This window comes from Sorex fumeus, unplaced genomic scaffold (genome assembly GCF_029834395.1).
Source record: "Sorex fumeus unplaced genomic scaffold, SorFum_2.1 ptg000128l, whole genome shotgun sequence".
NCBI lineage: Eukaryota > Metazoa > Chordata > Mammalia > Eulipotyphla > Soricidae > Sorex > Sorex fumeus.
This window is the reverse complement of record NW_026606185.1, coordinates 38379454-38400598: the sequence shown is the minus strand read 5'-3', so window position 1 is coordinate 38400598 and position 21145 is coordinate 38379454. Positions and strand designations below refer to the sequence as shown.

The 21145-nt window shown below is 39.7% G+C and overlaps 1 protein-coding gene across 4 annotated transcripts in view; it reads right to left on the bottom strand.

The window, feature by feature from the left end:
• GALNT1 (polypeptide N-acetylgalactosaminyltransferase 1) overlaps positions 1–21145 on the bottom strand; it is a 105946-nt gene that overhangs the window by 55520 nt on the left and 29281 nt on the right. For 2 of the 4 annotated variants that reach the window (XM_056138090.1, XM_056138091.1), the window contains exon 2: positions 6652–6706. The exons of the other annotated variants lie outside the window; for them this stretch is intronic. The gene's annotated coding sequence lies outside the window, so the exon portion shown is untranslated. The remainder of the gene's footprint in view (positions 1–6651; positions 6707–21145) is intronic. 4 annotated transcript variants of the gene reach the window in all.

The window sequence follows — 21145 nt, the reverse complement described above, 5'->3', positions numbered from 1 at the left end:
ATCGTGCAGATGGGCTGGAGCGACAGCACAGCGGTAGGGCGTTTGCTTTGCACACAGCCAACATGGCTGACCCAAGTTTGATTCCTCCGCCCCTCTCAGAGAGCCCGGCAAGCTACCGAGAGTATCTTGCCTGCACGGCAGAGCCTGGCAAGCTACCCGTGATGTATTCGATATGCCAAACACAGTAACAACAAAGTCTCCAATGGAGACGTTACTGGGCCTGCTCGAGCAAATCGATGAACAACGGAAGGACAGTGACAGTGAAATGTGCAGATAGCATGATTTCTACACAGACAGATGATTCCAAAACAGCCTATAGCTAAACCATGAGAACTAATTCATGATTTAATTCAGGTTGCTGGATATAAAACGGACATACAACATCATATATACTCCTATATACAGTAACAGAGTATATAAAGTAATATTAACCATATTCAAAATAGCTAAAAAATCTTAAGATATTCATGAATAAGTTTAATTATATAGGTGGTACAAGATATGGAGAAAATGATCAAGCTTATTGAAGAACATAAAAAGAATACATGACTAACAAGATACACCATGTTAAAAGTAGGGAAAAATATAATTCTCAAAGAAACACAAATAATGGGGGCCAGAGAGATGGTCAGTGGGTAAGACTTAGGTTGCCTCGCTTATGTCCTTCCTGAGTTCAATCCCCAGCACCCACATGGTCTCCTGAGCCCCACGAGTGATCCCTGAGCATAGCTGAGTGTGAACCTTCCCCAGCTAACCCCCACCAAAAAAAAAAAAAAAAAACCCAACCCCAACAGGGCCGGAGAGATAGGTATGGCTTTTGCCTTGCACACTGCCAACCTGGGCTCGATCCCTGGCATCCCATATAGTCCCCTGAGCACCGCCAGGAGTAACCCCTGACCACTGCCGGATGTGACCCAAAAAGCAAAAAAACAAAAACAAAAACCCATCTACAATTATTTATCTAAAGTACTTAAAACCATGTGGTATCCAGAAACAAACCCACTTACAGGTAGAAAAGAGGTCTACCTATAACTACCCATTTAAAGGTCAAATGGGTACAGGGGCAAATGGCTTTCCATGTGGTTAAAAAATAAATAAATTATATCCTACCTTATACCAGTAACAAAAGTAAATTATGAGTGTCAGAGACAGAGCTGTCAAGGCACTTGCCTTGCATGTGGCCAACCCAGTTTGCCCCCAGCACTGCAGATGGTCCCCCAAACACCACCAGGAGTGATTCCTAAGCACAAAGCCAGATGCCCTGAACAAAACCAGGTGTGGCTAAAACACTAAAAAAAACAAAAAAATAAAAGAAAAAAGTACACTGTATAAAGATAATAACCTAAGCCACAGTTGTCAAACAAAAGAGCAATCTATTACTAATATGTATAGTCCTTAGGTTTCAATTCTGTAGTCTCTACTTCCTATGTCCAGGTCAATATTCTGCCACTGTCTTTAAGTTGTCTAGTTATTTAGCATTCAGAAAGTTCATTCACTAAATAAAAAATAATCTAAAAAAGTGAAAATAAAGGTCATTAGCATATTCTCATTCAGAATTTTTTGGGGTTCTATCCCACATTCTTTTTTTTTTGCTTTTTGGGTCACACCCGGAGATGCACAGGAATTACTCCTGGCGGTCCTCAGGGGACCATATGGGATGCTGGGAATCGAACCCGGGTCGGTCGCGTGCAAGGCAAACGCCCTACCTGCTGTGCTATCACTCCAGTCCCTGGATATGTATTAGGTTTTAAAATGACTAATTTATTTTCACAGCTGACTGAAGCAAAACAGAAAGCAAAATGAGTTCTGTAACAACATTTATTGATATACTATTTTTTTTACAATCTGATGGATATGTAGTATCTTAATGTCCGCTTGTTTATTTTAAATTAAAAATTAAGTTCATTTTAACTCTAAATGTTTGGTTTGCATGTCCCCACTAGCTCTGACATTGCTTGTCATTATGTGTTTTTCTCCTTGATGTAAAGGCTTTAATGCAGTAAAGTCCACTATCTATATTAGGTGGGTTATTTTGTCATTTTCCTATTAGTTTGTGAAGCTATTTATGCAGGATGGATTATAATCTTGTGTATAATTTTACATGTACTGTATGTTATCCCAGTTTAAAACTTAATAAGAGTACTCTTACTTAGATTTATCAACTCTTAGGAAATTATTCTTTATTTTGAAATGATCAAAATGCTTTAATGTATACAAACTTTTTTTTGGCTACACCCATCTGAGCTCTGGGTTTACTCCTCATAGGGCTCAGGGTGCCATATTGGTGGTGCTGGGGATTGAACTAAAGTGGCTGCATGCCAGGCATGTGCCTTACCACTGTACTCTCTCTAGCCCATGTGTAAACATTTTCAAAGTTTTATCTTTCAGATAAGCAGAGTGTCATGTCTTATTCCCTGTGGGTAACCAACCGTTCCAGATATTTGAACGGGCTGTTCATCTTTTCCCCTAAAGATGTCCAATTCTAACTCTGCCATAAACCAAGATTCTGGGGTTTTATGGTTCTCATCCACTGGTCCCTATACAACCCTACTTTCTTATTACAGCTTTATAATTCCTTGATGTATGGTAAAGTCAGTCATGCCTTTCACACATGGGGGCGGGGGTGGCAGGGGGAAACTACCAAGTCATGCCCAATGGATCCAACGGCCACCCCCAGCAAATCTTGGTAAAGCTATGTAGGTGTGACTACCCAGGTGGTACTTGGGGGCTCCAGAACTCGTGGGAGCACATGGTGCAGGGGATAAAACTTAGAGCCCCTGTATGTATAGCACATGCTCCAATCCTCTCAGCTACCTCCCTGGCCCTTTCACTATATTTTAACAAGTGCTCTGGCTATTTTTAACCCACTTTTGACCGTTCCTTAAGTAGAGATAACCATTTAATTACTTAAAATGATACTCTACTTCAAAAGAAATGTGCTTACATATCAAACCAAAACAATTCTAAAAAAAGAAATTCTAAAAATCATAAATATTATATACATATATATATAAAGAAATTGGTGTAAGAAGAAATACAATCGAGGTCTAAAAATTTCAAGATGTTTTGCAAAATGTCATCATTATTAAATGAAAAGGCTAGAGAGATACCATAGTGGGTAAGGCTCTTGTCCTGCATGCAGCCAACTGGGTTTAATCCCTGTTTGATCCCAAGTACTGAATATGGTCCCTTGAGCCCAGCTAGGAATGATCCCTGAGCAGAGTCAGGAGTAAGCCCTGAGCACCACCTGGAACGGCCTAAAGACAAACAAAAAGCAAAGAAAATCAAAACATCTAACTTTATGGTCTACTGCTCTTCCTTTTATTTAAAAAAAAAAAAGTCAGTACATCAGTGCAACCTTTACTCTATACTCCCTAACTGATAATTCTTGACTATGTTGTTGATACCATGTGGGATATTATAGATGGTACATGCATGAAAGCAATGATCCACACCATGAAAGCTCTTATCATACTGTTAAACTCCACTCTAGGAAACATCCCAGTCACACTACAGAAGAAAACATGAACTCAGGAAATCTGGCAGGAAAAAGACAACCAGATGGGGAATTTTCTAGCAGTTTTATCAGAAGGTAGCATAAAATGGTTGATAAATATTTCTGCAACAAGGTTTTCTTGAAAGTAAATTTTTTTTATAGTTGTTTTGTTTTTGTCTTTCCTTTACTTAAAGTCTTTTACTGACTTCCTGCTGTCCAAGTTTGTTATAAAGTAATTCCTGAGTATAGAGCCAGGAGTTACCTCTGGGTATCACCAGGGTGGCCCCCAAACCAAAATATAAAAATAAAAAATATTCCAAGGTAAAATAAGAAAATGTTATATACTCCCTATTTGCCTTGGAATATTTATACTATATACTATTTCACTAAAGGGTCTGTGTAATCTCTGTAACAATGAAACCTACTAGTTATTCATAATTTCTCATTTCGAAGCAAAGGATTTTTCCTGTTTACATTTTTCTTTTGTTCATAACATAAAGGAGGTTTCAAATAGCAACAAGTAAAATAGGAAGCTGGTTTCAAAACTTGTATTCAGGCAATTAAAAAGACTCTGGATAGGGGCTGGAGCGATAGCACAGCAGGCAGGGCATTTGCATTGCACATGGCCGGCCGGGGTTCGATTCCCAGCATCCCATATGGTCCCCCAAGCACCACCAGGAGTAATTTCTGAGTGCATGAGCCAGGAGTAACCTCTGTGCATCGCCAGGTATGATTCCCCCTCCAACCCCCCCCAAAAAAGACTCTGGATTATATTTTTCTGCAAAACCGCTATCTCAGAGACCCTATTTTGTTTCAAAGCCAGGCTGGACGAACAGTACAGTGGTGAAGGTGCATGCCCTGCATGTGGCAAACCTGGAGCCATCTCTGGCACCCAGTGGTTCCCTGTGCATCAGTGAGTATGGTGCTACTGAATGTAGCCCTGAACAGTCTGAGCAGCCACACACCTTTGGGTGCTTGCACTGAACTTCAGGCCCAGGTAGCTGAGAATCACTGGAAGGGGCCCCCAACCTCCTGAGCACTGCTTGAGAGGGACCCCCGCACCCCGCCGATGCTCACCCAAAATAAAATATAAGTCTCTTACAAAACAGACCATTGTACAATGAAATTAATTTTCTATCTACAATCATGATTGAAATGTTAAGTTCTTATTTCTACATTATTTTTTAACACAAATTGTGGACAAAAATGAGAAATCCAGGTGTAACTATGACAAAATCCCTAAAGAAAAAGAATTCATGTATTTTCACTCAGATAAGTTAAATTCTTCAGCTATTTTTATTATTTTTTCTAAATTTAGAACATTACATTCTAAAAAATTTACTTAGCATTACATTCAGCAAATGCAACACTGTTTAAAGCAAGATGCTGGGAAAAGTTAACACCGCGGCTCTTTTTCATTCAGTACTTGCCACTCTCTGGGGTATGCCTGGAAGGAGGCATGGCAGTGACCCCTAGCCAAGCTCTGAGAATTAAACTGGAATGTACACAGTCACTGATGAAGGGTGTTAGAAGCAGTGGGTCAAGATATACACCAGACTGTCAGTAACGTTTAAAATAATCTTCAAGATTTATGATGTGCACCTGGTATCTGGTTTAGGTCCTAAGTTTCCATTACCAGGACATGGCAGGAATGTGTCTACATGACAGCTTCCTATAAAAACCCTGGATTACAATATTCATGTGCTTCCTTGGCCAAAGACATAGTGAAGATGGCTACCATTCACAGAGAGGAACTGTGTCTGTGTTAGACAACTGAGGATAGTCTTAAATGCCTGATCTCCCAAGCATTCCTTTGGGTCTATCTTTTCCCTGCTGTTCCTGCACTCCTATGCTTTGCTGTAAACCCTAGCCATGAGTATATTAAGTTGATCTGTTATGAGTCCTCTAACAAATTAAACTAGTATATAGACATGGAGTCCCAAATCACATAGTATTCAATGATTTAGTCTACTATTAGACTGACTATTTTCCAGAAGTGTTCAAAATCACAATCTCCTTAAGTGAATGTCAGTGTAGCTTGACTGGTTCTCTACAAGACATAAAATTTACTGTCAATTCTAAGTGCGGCTCAATGTGCCTAACTATGCAAACAATATAGTTTCTGTTTATCACAGCCTATAATTTTGATAAGTTTTGGACAGGGGACATCTCTGAAATTGCCCAAAAATAAAAATTGTAGCACTTGTTTGTTTCCCCACCAGACTATACTAAAATATCAACTTTGTCACAATTCTAGTGAAAAATTTAACAACCTCCCATGTGACTACTAAAAGGCTTTTGGAAGATTATTACTGACAATTCCAGACTTCATCCAATATACTTTCCCTTTGATATGCTGTTTTTGTATCCTTTTGTTAATAAATTTTAGCCTTTAACTCCGAATTGTGTAAGTCCTTCTTCAAACCATCCCTGAACCTGGGGGATGATCTTAGATCCTCCAACACCACCAGTATATTAAAACAGAAATGATGGCCTATCTCATCAAATGTTGAAATTAAAATTAAATTCAAACTTCAATTTTAGCACTCATCAGTAACATAATCTTAGCAGTGACACTTTATTTACATAAAGCCAAGTCTTTATTTCTCTAAGTGAGAAATATGTACCTAACTATAGGCCCATTACACCAGATTAAATGAGAAGGCACAACATACTCATATCATACCACAAACTCAGTAAACACTAAAGAATATTTCTAGAAACAATTTTTTTTAGATCAAGCAAGAAATCCAGAACCTTTCATACGCATATCGATGCGGAATTCAAGTGACCATTTTTGAAGTGCGACAAAAAGAAGCTCAGAGGCAAATTCTGATGCCCAGATCTTGAACACCAGCTCTGTAAGTTACTGCCAAGTTGACAGGACTACTGGCTATATTCAGTAGATCAAACACTATATAGGAAGAATCTTTTTACTTCTAAACCTATTCTTCATTTAGTCTTCAATCTGTCCTCCTCAATGAGAAATGAATGTGCTAATTAGTATGAAATTAAGTTTGATGGTTACATTTCTCAAATTACTAAAATGCAATTTTAGCAAAAGCCATTTTATTAAGTCTGAAATAAATTGAACTGTATGGTCACACTGTAATGTAAGAGAAGGGGAACCCTCAAGTCATTAACTATCAACTTACCCCAGAGTGGTTTTTCAAATGAATTCATATCCCAAATCCATATGTCCCACATCTCCTGTTAAAAAATAAATTTCCTAAAATCAGTTTATTACAGAATAACTACCTTCCCCCACTTAGTCAACCTATTCCATTTTACTGTAAGCCAAATAGCCAATCAATGCTGACAATAATATCTTCAGGTAATATCTGTTACATGAATGAGTCAGTCCTAGTAAATGAATAAAAGTTCATTTACTGAGAATCAACAGCAAACTCAGTGAAAATTCTATAAAAGTATCCATCTCCTAAATCAGTTGGGATACTTTCACTTTCTTTTAGATTTTGGGTCTCTCCTCAGGGTTTACTCAAGGCTGTGCACCCAGGAATCAGAAAATGACATGGGTGCCAGGATTGAACCCAGGCCTGACAAACACCCTACCCGCTGTACAATTATGTCCCCTGGGTCACTTTCTTTTTCAAAAGTGAAAGTAAAAGACACAGATTACCTGTGGCAAAGATAGTTTGTTCCTTATCTACACTTCCACTTCACATGTTTTTAATTGCACTTGACCCCTATATGAAATCAGGTGATCTTTCTTTCCTAGAATACCTATTATTGCGGATTCCAAGTTATCCATCATCTTTCTATTACTCTTACTAGTCCAAGTGACCAAGTCTATTTTTTTGTTTGGTTTGACTTGGTTTTGAGGTCATGCCTATATTCAGTAGATCAAACACTATATAGGAAGAATCTTTTTACTTCTAAACTATTCTTCATTTAGTCTTCATTTAGTACTGAGGGCTATTGCTTGTTCTGTGTTTGGAGGTTGCTCCAGGCAGGATTGAGGTAATCATATGGTGCTCAGGATGGAGTCAGTCCTTCTATATGCAAAGAGTGTGCTCTAGCCTTTGCGTTATCTCCCGGCCTGCAAGTAACCAAATCATAACTTTAGGACCCGGGGGAATGTATTGGATGCACTTAAGGAGTTATGTTCCTTCCAATATATGAAGGAGAAACTACTCTCTGCCTTTGAATACTACTTATATAACATTGTTAGAAATACTACAGCCATCATGAGGTCAAGAGGATGCTGAAAATGACAAAGTATATATGCAGTTACTGAAGAGACCAACCATAAAATCTCCTATGTCTGGATTTCCTGTTACATAGAAATGGCAAAGTCATTGTTTAACTGGGTATTCAATAAGTACAGCCAAAATGACCACAATACACCATTCCACAACCAACAGTTACTGATTTAGACAGGCATGTGTCACACAAAGGTAAAAATGAAGATGTGAATCACTGGTAGAATCCAAATGAAAAGTCTACTGTTATAGGAGACTGCACAGAGAATTTCAGGATAAATTTAACACCTACTGAATAGCACTCGGTGTACAGCATATCCATCTCAGACATAACATTATTTAACCTATCACAGGATCATATACCCTAAAACTTACCCAAATATTACTAAATGTTAGGTATGTGTAAGGTATTGTGTTAAGTCCTTTGATAACATTAAAAAATATATATAAAATGGGGACGAGAAAGGTAGTTCAATGGATTTTAATACATGCTTTGCATGCAGAAGGCCAGGCTCAATTCCTGGCATTAAACGGTGTCCTAAGTACCATTGGAAGTGAACCCTGAACACCAACATGTATAGCCTGATAGCCAAAGAATTGTAGATAAATAGACGAAAAAGGCTTAGACCTTTATTCAAGTGGTATGCAATTCAGTGGGTAAGAATAAGGTAAGTTTGTGTAGCACGTCACAATTTACAAAATGTTTTCTTCTCTATGCGAAAGGGCCAAAATTATTAAGGCACTATGGTAAACAAAGGAAACTGGGGTGTAGAATGTCTGAGAACTTGAGTTTGGAAAAGACAAAAATTTATTTCAAGTCAACAAAATAGTGTGAGACAAAGTAAGAAAATGAAAATGTCTGCAGGCAGCAAAGAGAAAAGCTGGGAGAAATGGCTTAATGGGGTAACTTCAGAATAGGAGGATCCTGTATCATCACAAACTAAGGGCTTTGAGGGCAATGGTCAGGGGAACTCATTAATTCATTCCCATGTTTCTACTTTTATCTCTAATATAAATGCCAAATCATTATACCAAAATATTGTGTCAGAGTTTCAGGGTTTCTTTTTTCCTTTAACTCAAAAACTGGGGACTATATTTTGACTATCAAGAATGGGAAAAACCCAGGGATTCTAAGGAGCAGTTCTGGGGATGTAAATGTTTCAGCTGAAATGTTCTCAAGGTCAGGGGTCCATGTTACATTATTCTGGACATGAAGCCCCCAAGGTTTACAAAGTTTTGTTACACATTTTTGCACCTTAACCTTTAATTACATAAAATTGCCTGGTTTCCTTCGTATCACTTCTCTGCTTCCCCTTTTCACCTTCTATACCAGTAGTCTTTACTCCCAGCTCCCTGCAAGTAGTCTTATCTCTCAACCCCCAAATCGAACAGTCTGGCTTAATTTCAATGATATCATTTGTTAATTTAGTAACTATAGTATGCTAACTAACTACCTATATACAGTTTCATTCTACTCAATATCCTAAGCTCTTAGAAAGCTTTTTCATCCATCATCTTTTTTTTTGGGGTTTCACACATACAAGGATGTACCAAAAAGCTACATCCCCAGCCCTTCAATACCATTTGTTATCCTTTCCTAATGCTTTGCTTTATCTGGGGTACCAAATACTAATTTATAGCAAATATATTAGTTGATGGGCTAGAGCGATAGCACAGTGGTAGGGCGTTTGCCTTACAAGCGGCCAACATGGCCGACCCGAGTTCGATTTTTCGATTTCTCTGCCCCTCTCGGAGAGCCCAGCAAGCTACCGAGAGTATCTCGCCCGCACGGCAGAGCCTGGCAAGCTCCCCATGACGTATTCGATATGCCAAACACGGTAACAACAAGTCTCATGACAGAGACGTTACTGGGCCCGCTCGAGCAAATCGATGAACAATGGGAGGACCGTGATACCATGATATTAGTTGATTAATTATATTAACAAATTATAGTTTCATATGCACAAAGTCTTAAATTTTATTTGACAGTATTACTACATCATTGGTTGTAGTGTCAAGCACTTGATAAAAGAACCTGACACAGGAATAGGAGTGATAGTACAGCAGGTAGGGTGCTTGCTTGCCTTGCAAGTGGCAGACTCAGATTCAATTCATCAGACCCCATATGGTTCCCTGAACACTGCTAGGAGGGATGCCTGAACACAGAGCCAGGAATAAACCCTGAGTATGCCTAGGTGTGGCCCACACCCCCAACCCACAAAGAGAGAGAGAGAGAGAGAGAGAGAGAGAGAGAGAGAGAGAGAGAGAGAGAGAGAAGCATCCAATTTATTTGATTATAAAAATAGAAAAACAATGCCAAATAAGAAGGGATAAGAGTGATGAAATGAGTTTGTTTTTTATTGGAGGATCAACATGGTGGTATTTGATTTGGGGGCCTGCTGCTTGGAGCTGCTCCATGCAATGCCTGGGGAAAGGTGTGGTGCCAGAGACTGAATCTGGACCTCCTGAATGTGACGCATGCATTCCAGCCCATTGCATTACCTCGCTGGCATCAAATTTTAGTTTAAGGATCAAGGATACTTGAAAATTTAAAGGTCATAACAAATTAAACAAAATAGAATATGTAACAAAAACTAAAGTTGGAAAAAGCAATAAAACATTCAACAATCTATGAACCTCACAAATATAGACGGCACAATATGAAATGGTAGAAATGAATCCAAATATAGAAGGAATTAAAATGAATAAAATGTATTTCGTTAAGCTGTCAGATTGGCTTGTTTAAAACAAAACTATATGCTACTTATGAGACATAAGAAGAACATAAAGATGAAAAGAAGTTAAAGTGAAAGCAATTTCACCAAAGATATGCAGATGACAAGCATATATAGAGACATTTTACATCATCTACAATAAATCCTTAGGGAAATACAAATTAAAACAATAAGATACTACACATCTCACTGAGGACACCAAAAAGTTACTATCAAACATTGCTGGTGGGAATATAAAATGTTAGCTCTTTGGGGTTTCTGTTTGCTTGCCCGCTTGTTTTTCCAGAGCTCTGACTGAGCTTAGGGCTTCATCAATATGAGTCATGGGCTTTAGAACAGAGCCACATCTCCAATACTTTGGAAGACAGTCTGGCAGTTTCTTACAAAACTAAATATATTTTCACATACCACCAGCAATAACACTCAGTGGTATTTACCCAAGGAAGCTAAAAACACCTGTCCTCATAAAAACAGGCACACAAATATTTATTGCCAAAAGCTGCAGGCACTAGTATGTCCATCAGTGGGTGAGGTGATAAACTATAGCCTATTCAGATAGTGAATATTTATTATTCAGTGTTAAAAAGAAATGAGCTATCAGGAAATCAAAAAGAGTTTGCGAAACATTAAATGCTTATTACTAGTAAAAAGCCAATGAAAGGGGTACACACATAGGATGCCCTACTAAATGACATTCTAGAAAAAGCAAAACCACAGAACAAATTTTTTTAAAGGATGGAGGGAGAGCAGAGAGACAGTACAGTGGGTAAGGCACTTGCCTTGCATGCAGCTGACCAGGATTCAATCACTGGCACCACACATGTTCCCCCTATACCCACCAGGATTGATCCCCAAGTACAGAGATAAGGTAAGACCTGAGCACAGTCAAGTGGATTTCCTCAAACCTCCTGCCTCAAAAAATAGAAGAAAAAAAAAGGTCAATGATTGCAAAAGGTGGAATAAATGGTCAGGGAACAAGGGGATTTTTAGAGTAGGAGTAGATATATATAGAAATAGATATATACATATATACACAAACAGATATATGTGTATATATCTATTTCTATATATGTGTATATCTATGTGTATATTTTATATATACATACATATACTACATTAGTCCAAACCTAGTGAATGAACAAAGCCAAGAGTGAACCCTAATTGGGGCTGGAGAGATAGCACAGCGTGTAGGGCGTTTGCCTTGCATGCAGCCAACCCGGGCTCGATTCCCAGCATCCCATATGGTCCCCTGAGCACCGCCAGGAGTAACAACCGTTTCAAAAGAGAGAAGAGAGAGAGAGACAAAGCAGAGGAGACATACACACATACACAAAAATGTCTAATACCTTACACTGGACTAACCCTCTCACAAATCAACAATGATAAACTCTGGCTGACTTTCTTTTTAAAAAACTATTGAAAGTAGTTAAGCAACCAAAGGACAGAAACTAGGACATCAAATACTTGAAAGAGGACATCTATACTGAGTGATGGAGCTGCCTGCCAGAGGGCAAATATCAGCTTAAATAGTGAAGAGTAACTGAATTCAAGGAAGTTTCAATCTTGTCGATTGAATGAATTCATAATCATATTGGCAAAAAGCCAATTAAAGGATTAAGACTGAAGCTTGCTGAGCAAATATAATAGAGGAGCAAGAGTCTACAAAAGACAGAACGCCCAGATTGATATATAAACTCTGATTCTTGGATAAGCCCTACACTACCAAATACCTTCCTTCAAGAGAGTTTCCAGAAGCCACAAAGAAAAGCAAAAGCTAGTGGCTGGAAAAATTGAGTAAGATGCAAGCTATTGCACAATGCAGGGGAGACAGCTTGCAGTTTAGTCTATCCAGTGGCGGAGTGAGGAGAGAGTGGCGGTACAGAGGGGAGAGACAGAGACGGTTTCTCTCTAGAAACGCGTTTGTCACAGAGGCAGGCTGCCGTGGGTGGCGAGGGGTAAGGAGTATAGGAGGGAAACTGGGGATACTGGTGGTGGGAAATATGCACTGTTGAAGAGACAGATTTGGAACATTCTATGACTAAAAATCATGAACAATTTTGTTATGTCATTGTTAATTCAATTAAAAAAATTTTAAAAACATAGTATAAAGGGTTCTAGTGCTTGCTTTGCATGTGACTGATCCAGCCACCACACCAGTCTCCTAAGCACTGCCAGGATTATCCCTAAGCAGTCAGAAGTAAGTCCTGAGCACCACTGGATGTGACCCCAAAACTAAAAACAAAAACAAAGAAACAAAAAACATTATGAAAAAGGTCAACATGCTTTCTACCACTTCTTCCTAGCAACAATGTACTTTTAAAAAAAAAAAGTACTTAAAAATTCTATTTAGATCAGCAAAACAAGAAGAAAAAATGGGGGAAACCAATGAAAAATAAATAGAAATTTTAGCTTGATTTTGGATACAATATCAACCCACAAAATTCAATTGCAGTCCTTTTTTCCAACAATAACTAGAAAATTGCTTAGAAAGATTATGAAAAATTGGAAGACCATGCTCCCATAAGGAATGTTAATTATAGCAAATCCTCTCTATATATACACTTAGTAAAATTCTAGTAAGAATATTAGTATAGCTTTAATTTACATTAAAAGCAATCCTCAAACCATTTAAAAGAGCAAACTCAAGAGCCTCAATGTAATTTTAAGCCACAATGTAATGTAAAGGAACTACCATAGTGTTCTAACCACAGTGACCCACCAAGCTACAGTGATTAAGTTACTGTAAGTTACAGTGTTCAATAAATAGGCTGATTTTTTAAAAAGAAAACAATGAAACAGGGGTCATGGATGTGGCTCAATGACAGACCACATTCTTAGCATGTATGAAGCCCTGGGTTTGATCTCCCTAGAACAGGTAAGGACTCCACAGTAAGATCCTCACAAATATGCAAACCTCATATTAGAAAACCAGCAGTAGCATTTCCAATCAATGGAGTGGAACATTTAATAAATATCCAAATGAAAAATGTAAATTCCCACCACACACACACAAAAGGATTCCACATTTGGGAGGTGTAATTAAGAAAACTTTAAGAGCAAATATGTTTTTTTCTTTAAAATCTTTTTTGGTCTCTGTCCCTTTCCCCTGTTGATGTTATGGGGTCTCACATACCCTTACTCATGGCTGGCACCCTCAGCACACTGCATACATGCTCAGGAACAGTGCCCAGCAGAGGCTGCACTCCACCAGTTAATGTTCAGTGATGCTCACACATGCGCTTGATGGGGGGACTACAGGGTACTGTTCACACCTTTCCTAAAATCAGTGGTGGTGCTCTCCAGGGCTCACAGCCTTTAGCTGGGGGTGCCTGCACACACCTGGCCTGCAGTTTGGCCAGAGATCACTAGAGGTGCTAGGGACCACAAGAAGCATGGCCACACTCTTGCAAAGGAGGCATTTTAGCCAGGGAGCTAGTTCCCTGTTCCTGGAAAGAATTTCATAAATAATACTCAAAAAGCACAATTAAAAATGTCATTTTTACTAAAGCAAAAATTTAAAGACAACCAAAGGTATTACAAATAAGGTTATGTAATAAGCCAACAACTAGGAAAAAACGTCAACTGAAATAATGCAATACTAGCCATCAGCATTTAAAAACTGACTTTTCCAAATAGTATGGATTGGTTAATTATAAAAGTCAATGAACATATAAAAATATGCTTTTACTTCAGTAGTATTCTTGGAAAAAAATGATCAGATTGGCAAAATGTAAATGTTAGTAAGAAATTAAGAAACAGGCCCTCCGTACGATTTTGTTCCAAATGTAATCTAACACAGGCATTTTGGACCTCAATCTGGCAATTATCTAGCAAAGCTGAGGAAACTCTATCCTATTACTCTGAAATTTTACTTTTAAGTACATTCTTGCACACATGTTCAAGGAGAGAAGAGCAAAGGTAAACCTAAATGTCCAACAAGAGAAAAATATACAAAAGAGATGTTATTTTTGCAGTTATAACCAAGCAAGAAATGTGTGCACCAATAAAAGAAAAACTAATCGCTGGGAAATAAAACAGTATGTCAGATATATAAGCCTGTCTCCCTTATACATAGTTATGTAACATATTAAACTAGGGGGTAAGCACTGTATGAACTGTCCTCCCATTGTTCATCGAACTAGGGGGTAAGATAAATATTTCAGCAGGTAAGGCACTTGCCTTACATGCAGCAGACTTGGGTTCAATCCTTGGCATCCAATATGGTCCCCTGAGCACAGAACTAAGTCTTGAGTACCACTAATTATGTATGGCCCCAAAACAAAACAAAGCAAAAAATCCTAAACAAACAAAACTATTAAAATATGGATGCAGGGGCTGGAGCATAGCGATAGCACAGCAGTTAGGGCGTTTGCCTTGCACGCAGCCAACCCAGGTTGGATTCCCAGCTTTCCATATGGTCCCCCGAGCACCACCAGGAGTAATTCCTGAGTGCAGAGCCAGGATGAAAAAGACCTAAATTGTGAACAGATTATAATAACTATTAATCTTCACCTTTATCTACTTTCAATTATCTACTTTCTTCTTATGAATCAAACTGCTATATTATGGGTGTCAATTTGCATATTCTTAGCTTGCCTCTCTTAGCAAGACTCTTCCAGTAGGCAGGGGTCACACCCACCAACTGACTCCCTGGTGTCGTGTAATTCCATCAACGGCCAAGACCCAGAGACTATAAAACCCAGGTCCCGGAAGAGAACAGCGCAGAGTCTGCTACCCCGGCACCTGGCTGTCCTCGCTGGGGCCCCTTGGAGGGGAGCAGGTTGAGGTTCCCTCCCCGCCCCAAGCAGAGCTTCGGCAGCCGAAGACCTCCAGAACCAGCCACAATCATGCTGAGACCACTCTCCACAAGCATGAAGGTACCGGCAGAGGAACAAAGGCATGCGGGTCCCGAGGCTGAGATCTCCAAGCCTGTTCAGATCAGGGCTGAGCATCCTCCACCCAGATCCTCCATCTTCCAGTAGGCAGGGGTCACACCCACCAATTGGCCCTCTGGCACCACGTAATCCCATCAATGGCCAAGATCCAGAAACTATAAAACGCAGCAGCTCCCGGAAGCACGCAGCCGCATTTACGGCCGCGCAACATCTTATTATCTCATTCTTACTTTGGACATCCTGGCAGGCTACCGAATGTAACCTGCTCACACGGCAGAGTCTGGCAAACTCCCCATGGTGTACCCAATATGCCAAATACCAGTAACAATGATGGGTCTCATTCTCCTAACCCTCAAAGAACCTTGAATATGGCACTTTTTAAAATCTCAGGGCTAGGACGAAGGAGACGTTACTGGTGCCTGCTCGAGGCAATCGACCACCACGATGATCATGAATATAAACACAAAAGATAGGCTAGAAGAACCAGAATTCACAACCATAAAATGACTTTGCGAAAGAAAACCATAAACTAAGGATTACAAAACAGAAAGATAAAAGGAGTAGGTCCTTAATCATATTAACAGCCATATCCTGAGAGGACAAAATCCAAAGCAATTCTTTAAAGTATACCTTTGTGGGGAACTGAGGGGTGAGGGCTCATGGTTCCTTAAGATGCAATCAAACCTAAATGCTAATGGGTGCAGAAGGGGTGAATGTTAAAATAAAGACAGCAGGGATCAGAGCGATAGCACAGCCGGTAGGGTGTTTGCCTTGCACGCGGTCGACCTGGGTTCGATCCTCGGCATCCCATATGGTCCCCCAAGCACCGCCAGGAGTAATTCCTGATTTCAAAGCCAGGAGTAACCCCTGAGCATTGCTGGGTGTGACCCAAAAAGCAAAAAAAAAAATAATAATAATAAAAAAAACCTTAAATAAAGACAGCAAAAAAATGGGTTTGTGCATGCTCCAATCCATAGCTACTATACATTTATACAGGATTTTTAAAATATTTCATTTAAATTTTAAATAGATTACCAAATGTTACCATAGACGACTGCTGGCCAAAAGTCAAAATTCAAAGGTAATCTGTGTATTTTATGAGGTGGTCAAGCAGAGTGGATAATAAATCACTAGAAACTAGCTAACCATACTCTGAGAATACAGTTACTATACTATTGCCACCACAGAGTCACTGCCAGTTTGGATAATAAATTAGACCATAACATGTCTTAGCTCTGGGCTAGTGGGGTGAGAAAGACAAAAAACAATTAGCAAGAGTAAATGGAAAATTCTGTTGTCATTCTTTTTCCTACTTTTCTCAATACATTTCCCAGAGTTTGGTGCCATTCTTTTTCATCCTCTACAACAGATCAGCTGGGGAAAAGGGAAGAAACACATCATCAAAGAACAAAGTATTCTCAGAAAAAATGTTAAGTTGTCTAAAATCGCAACTAGGAAGGTTCCTTTAAGAACCATTTAACTGATACTACTAGATAACATTAGTGACTTTTTGACATCTGAAAAGTTTTTAAATGCATTAAACAGATCATTTAAACCAGAAATTTGAGATGGGGGTAAAATTTAGATTTTGGCCCAAGAAAATAATCTGAAATACTAATTTTATTTCCATCATGTATTTAACTCATGTGAAAAAAAAGCAAACTTTTGTTCATTTATTAGCATAGTAGAAATAGATTCATCAGTCATAAATCATACAGCAGAGGTTCATCACAGGTACCGCATACTGTAAAACACCATTTTCTCCACAAACCAGTCAGCAATTTAGTATATCATCTTCTGTGGATTCCCTAGCCCCGCAATTTAGCTAGTTTTCTCCCCAATACCATTTAATTTCAGACCCGGTTCAATTCCTCTGCCCCTTTCGGAGGGCCTGACAAGCTACCGAGATTCTCTTGCCCACACGGCAAAGCCTGGCAAGCTCCCCATGACGTATTCGATATGCCAAATACAGTAACAAGTCTCACAATGGAGACGATACTGGGCCCACTGGAGAAAATCAATGAACAATGGGAGGACAGTGACAGTGACAGCTTATAAGTTTAGTTATTGTTTTCACTCTAATTTTTTTATTATTTCCCCCTCCTTATATTTCTTTGTTCTTTTTCTAGTTTTTTTTAGACGTGATGTTAGGTTCTTTGTTTGACCTGTTTTCTGATAAACGTCTGAACAGCTATGAACTTCCCTCTTAAAACAGCTTTTTATTTCCCATGTGTTCTGATAGTTCATCTTCATTCTCGTTAGTTTCCAAAAAAGTCTTGTTATTTCTTCTTTGATTTCCTCTTTCACTCACTGATCGCTCAGTAATGTTGTTTCCACCTCCAAGTATTTGAGTTTTTCCCAACTTTCTATTTGTGGTTTGCTTATAACATCACAGTAATGTGGTCTTAAAAGACACTTGAGGAGCTAGAGCAATAGCACAACGGGTAGGGCGTGCACGTGGCCGACCCAGATTGATTCCCAACATTCCATATGGTCTCCCGAGCACCGCCAGGAGTAATTCCGGAGTGCAGAGCCAGGAGTGATCCCTGTGTATTGCTGGGTGTGACCCAAAAAGGAAAAAAAAACACTTGATATTATTTTATGTTTTGGTGATATTGATAGGCTGGAGCGATAGCACAGCGGTAGGGCATTTGCCTTACATGCAGCCAACCCTGCCGTGCAAGGTTCAATTCCTCCGCCCCTCTCGGAGAGCCCGGCAAGCTACTGAGAGTATCTCGTCCGCACGGCAAAGCCTGGCAAGCTCCCCGTGACTTATTCAATATGCCAAATACAGTGACAACAAGTCTCAAAATGGAGATGTTACTGGGCCCGCTCGAGCAAAATCGATGAACAACAGGAGGACAGTGTGGACAGTGTGGTGACATTGATACTTGTTTTGTTTCCCAGTATGTGTTCTATTCTGAGGAATATCCCATGTGAACTGTGAAGAAGCTGTACTCTGCTTTTGAGAGCCCTGAACATGTTTACTAAAACCAATGCTTTCCTACTTCTTTTGTTTGTTTGTTTGGTTGTTGGTTGGTTGGTTATCTTCTCTATGGATGAAGACTGAAGGTGTTAAAATTTCCTCCAATTAGTAATTAGTAATTCTTCAGGCTTTTTAATAGTTGATACATATACTTTGATACTTCTCTGGTGCAGATATATTGGGTTAAATCTTCTTTACGTATTGACCCCTTGGTTATATGCAGGACAACACTGTTTTGTCCTTCCTCAGGTAGCTTAGGTTTATCGGGGTCACAGCTATCCCAGTGCTCAGGAGTCACTCCCATTCTTTCGTTTATTTGTAACTACTTCTCTATGCTCTCTTCCCCAAACAGTTAATCAGCTTATTCTTCTAATCAGATTCTGTTAATTTTTAAGGTCAGATCATTCTAGGAGACTGAACTTGTATTATAAGTTAATATTGCCTTTCTCCTCTCCTTATGTCTTTTGAATAGTTTACCCTAAAGCAAAGTCCTTTCTGTATGGACACAGGAAGACAGTTAATATTATGCTTTGTAATTTGGGAGTTGAATGACTCCAAATAATATTTACTCCTGGGCATCTGCTTTCTCGACTCAGTTCCCTTTAGTTCCTAGCACCCCAAAAGTAGAGTCCCGACTAGGGACTGAATGGACCCAGGGCAAGCTGTGAGCCACCCTGGCATCGAAATGGGCCAGGCCAAAGTGCCACAATACTCAACTATAAGTTGTGGGCATGATCATGGACAAATGCTGTCATGATCCAAAAGTAAGTAATGATGAGACTAGGACCCTGCTGGGGCTAGAAAGACTAACCTGGCCTGAAGGACTGCAGAATATAGTGAGATGTCCTCAGGAAGAACCAAACTGTTACGTTTGTATCTCTTACTGTACTCATATAGAATGAAACTGCTAGAAATATAAGAAGTAGATTTACTACAACTTTTTAAGTGGATTACCAGCTGAGAAAAGAACACACCCTTGTTGGGATCCCACCCTTGAACAGATCTCCTAGTAATCTGGAGTAATCTCTTTAGATGAGATTTTATCCTGGAGGAGTGGTCTTACCTCTTTTTGTTAATGTTCAACCTACCTTTGTGTCACCACCCTTATGTGGCTGCTATATAAATTAAGACTGTAAGCTCAGAGGGGACTCGGGCTCCAGAGGGCAGAATCAGAAGTGGGAGGGGCTCAGGCTTAAGAGAGAGAAGCATGGCAGAAATGTGTCCTGACCCCGCAGTAGGTTACTGTCGCCGGGCCACCCCAGGGGGGAAAGGGTGCTGTCCCTCTGCCTGCTCCTCCTTGGTGGCTCAGTGGCCGCCATCCTCCAGACTGGACAGTCAGGCTTGGACCCGCAGTGACGAGACATGTTGGGCCTCACGGGATGGGGTTGGAGCCGGACCTGTCCTCCCCACTCCAATGAGACCCCAAGTCATTGCCCACGAATGGCCTCTCTGGCTCCTGATCAAGCTGCTTAACGGCCATGATCCCAGAGACTCAGGAGCAAATCTCAGAACCCAGCAGGTTTTGACAGAAATCCCTCAAGATTTGTGTTAAAATTTCAGAATTTCAAAATTGTGCGGCCTCTACTGCAGCCACGCGACATCATATATTATTCATAACCAGCAATAGAAAACAAATTGTCTACTGTTTGTTGCCTTTTCAGCAGATCTGAGTGTTGAGGTAAACTCTCAAATAATAATGGTGGCTCTGGTGTCAAAATATTGAATGTGATCAAAGTAGAGAGAGAGTAATGTGGAATTCATCTGCCCCACAAGTAGGGGGAGGGTGTAGGATGAGGGCATACTGAGGTTGTTGGGGGTAGAGAATGGGCACTGGTGAAGGTACGGGTGTTTCATTGTATGACCGAGACTTAGACCCAAAAGCTTTGTAACTGCTCTCAGGGTGATTCAATAAATAAAATTATAAAAAATGAAAAGAGAGAGAGGAGAGAAGCAGAAGGGGAGTGAAGATTGGAATAAACTACAATTGGTATTGACCAGCCTGTCCCTCGTTCCTTCCTTTGCCTGCTCATCACCATTGACCTCCCTGGGGTGGGGGAAGCAGCATGAGACCACCAAATGCAGGCGGCGAGAGAGATAAGAGCACCGCCGGACTTTTGAAAACACAGTTATATAATGTCCATCTCTGTCTTATCTAACTTTTAAAATTTGAAGTCTATTTTGCTTTCTATAAGAATGCCATCCCAGCCCATGTGATTGCTTTCTAGCCCTTCTTCACTTTGAGTCTGCGTTTATGACGACAGTTGAGGTATGTCTTTTGTAATCTGCTCCATCTGGAATTCTCTGCCTTTTGACTTGTGAATTCAGACCATTAAGGTTTAGTGAAATTATTGAAATAAAGGAATTTCTCATCTTTTTATATGGATTCTGGGTGATTGTAAATGATTCTTTGGCCCTAATTCTCTTCTTACTTTGATAGCTGCCTTTTAGCCAGGGGTCAAGTTCCTTTTGCCTCTATTTGTCTTGAGATTAGGATGTAGTTTGCCTCTGAAATTGAGTCTATACTCCCTCTTAAGTTCAAAGCAGGTGAGCCTCTAGCTCATTATACAAGGTTCTTTTATTACTCTCCTCCATTCCCACATTTTGTTTTTATTATCTTACTTCCTCCAAGAAGGATTTCTTTACCTTTTATAGAAAACCATTCAGCGCTTCTTGCCGGGCTGGTTTAGTGTCCATGAGCTATTTTAGCTGTTGTTTATCAGAAAAGCTCTGTATACACATTTGAGTGATAACCTGGTTAATGTATTCTTATTTGAATATTTCATTCGACATGTTGGCTTGTCATCCATTCT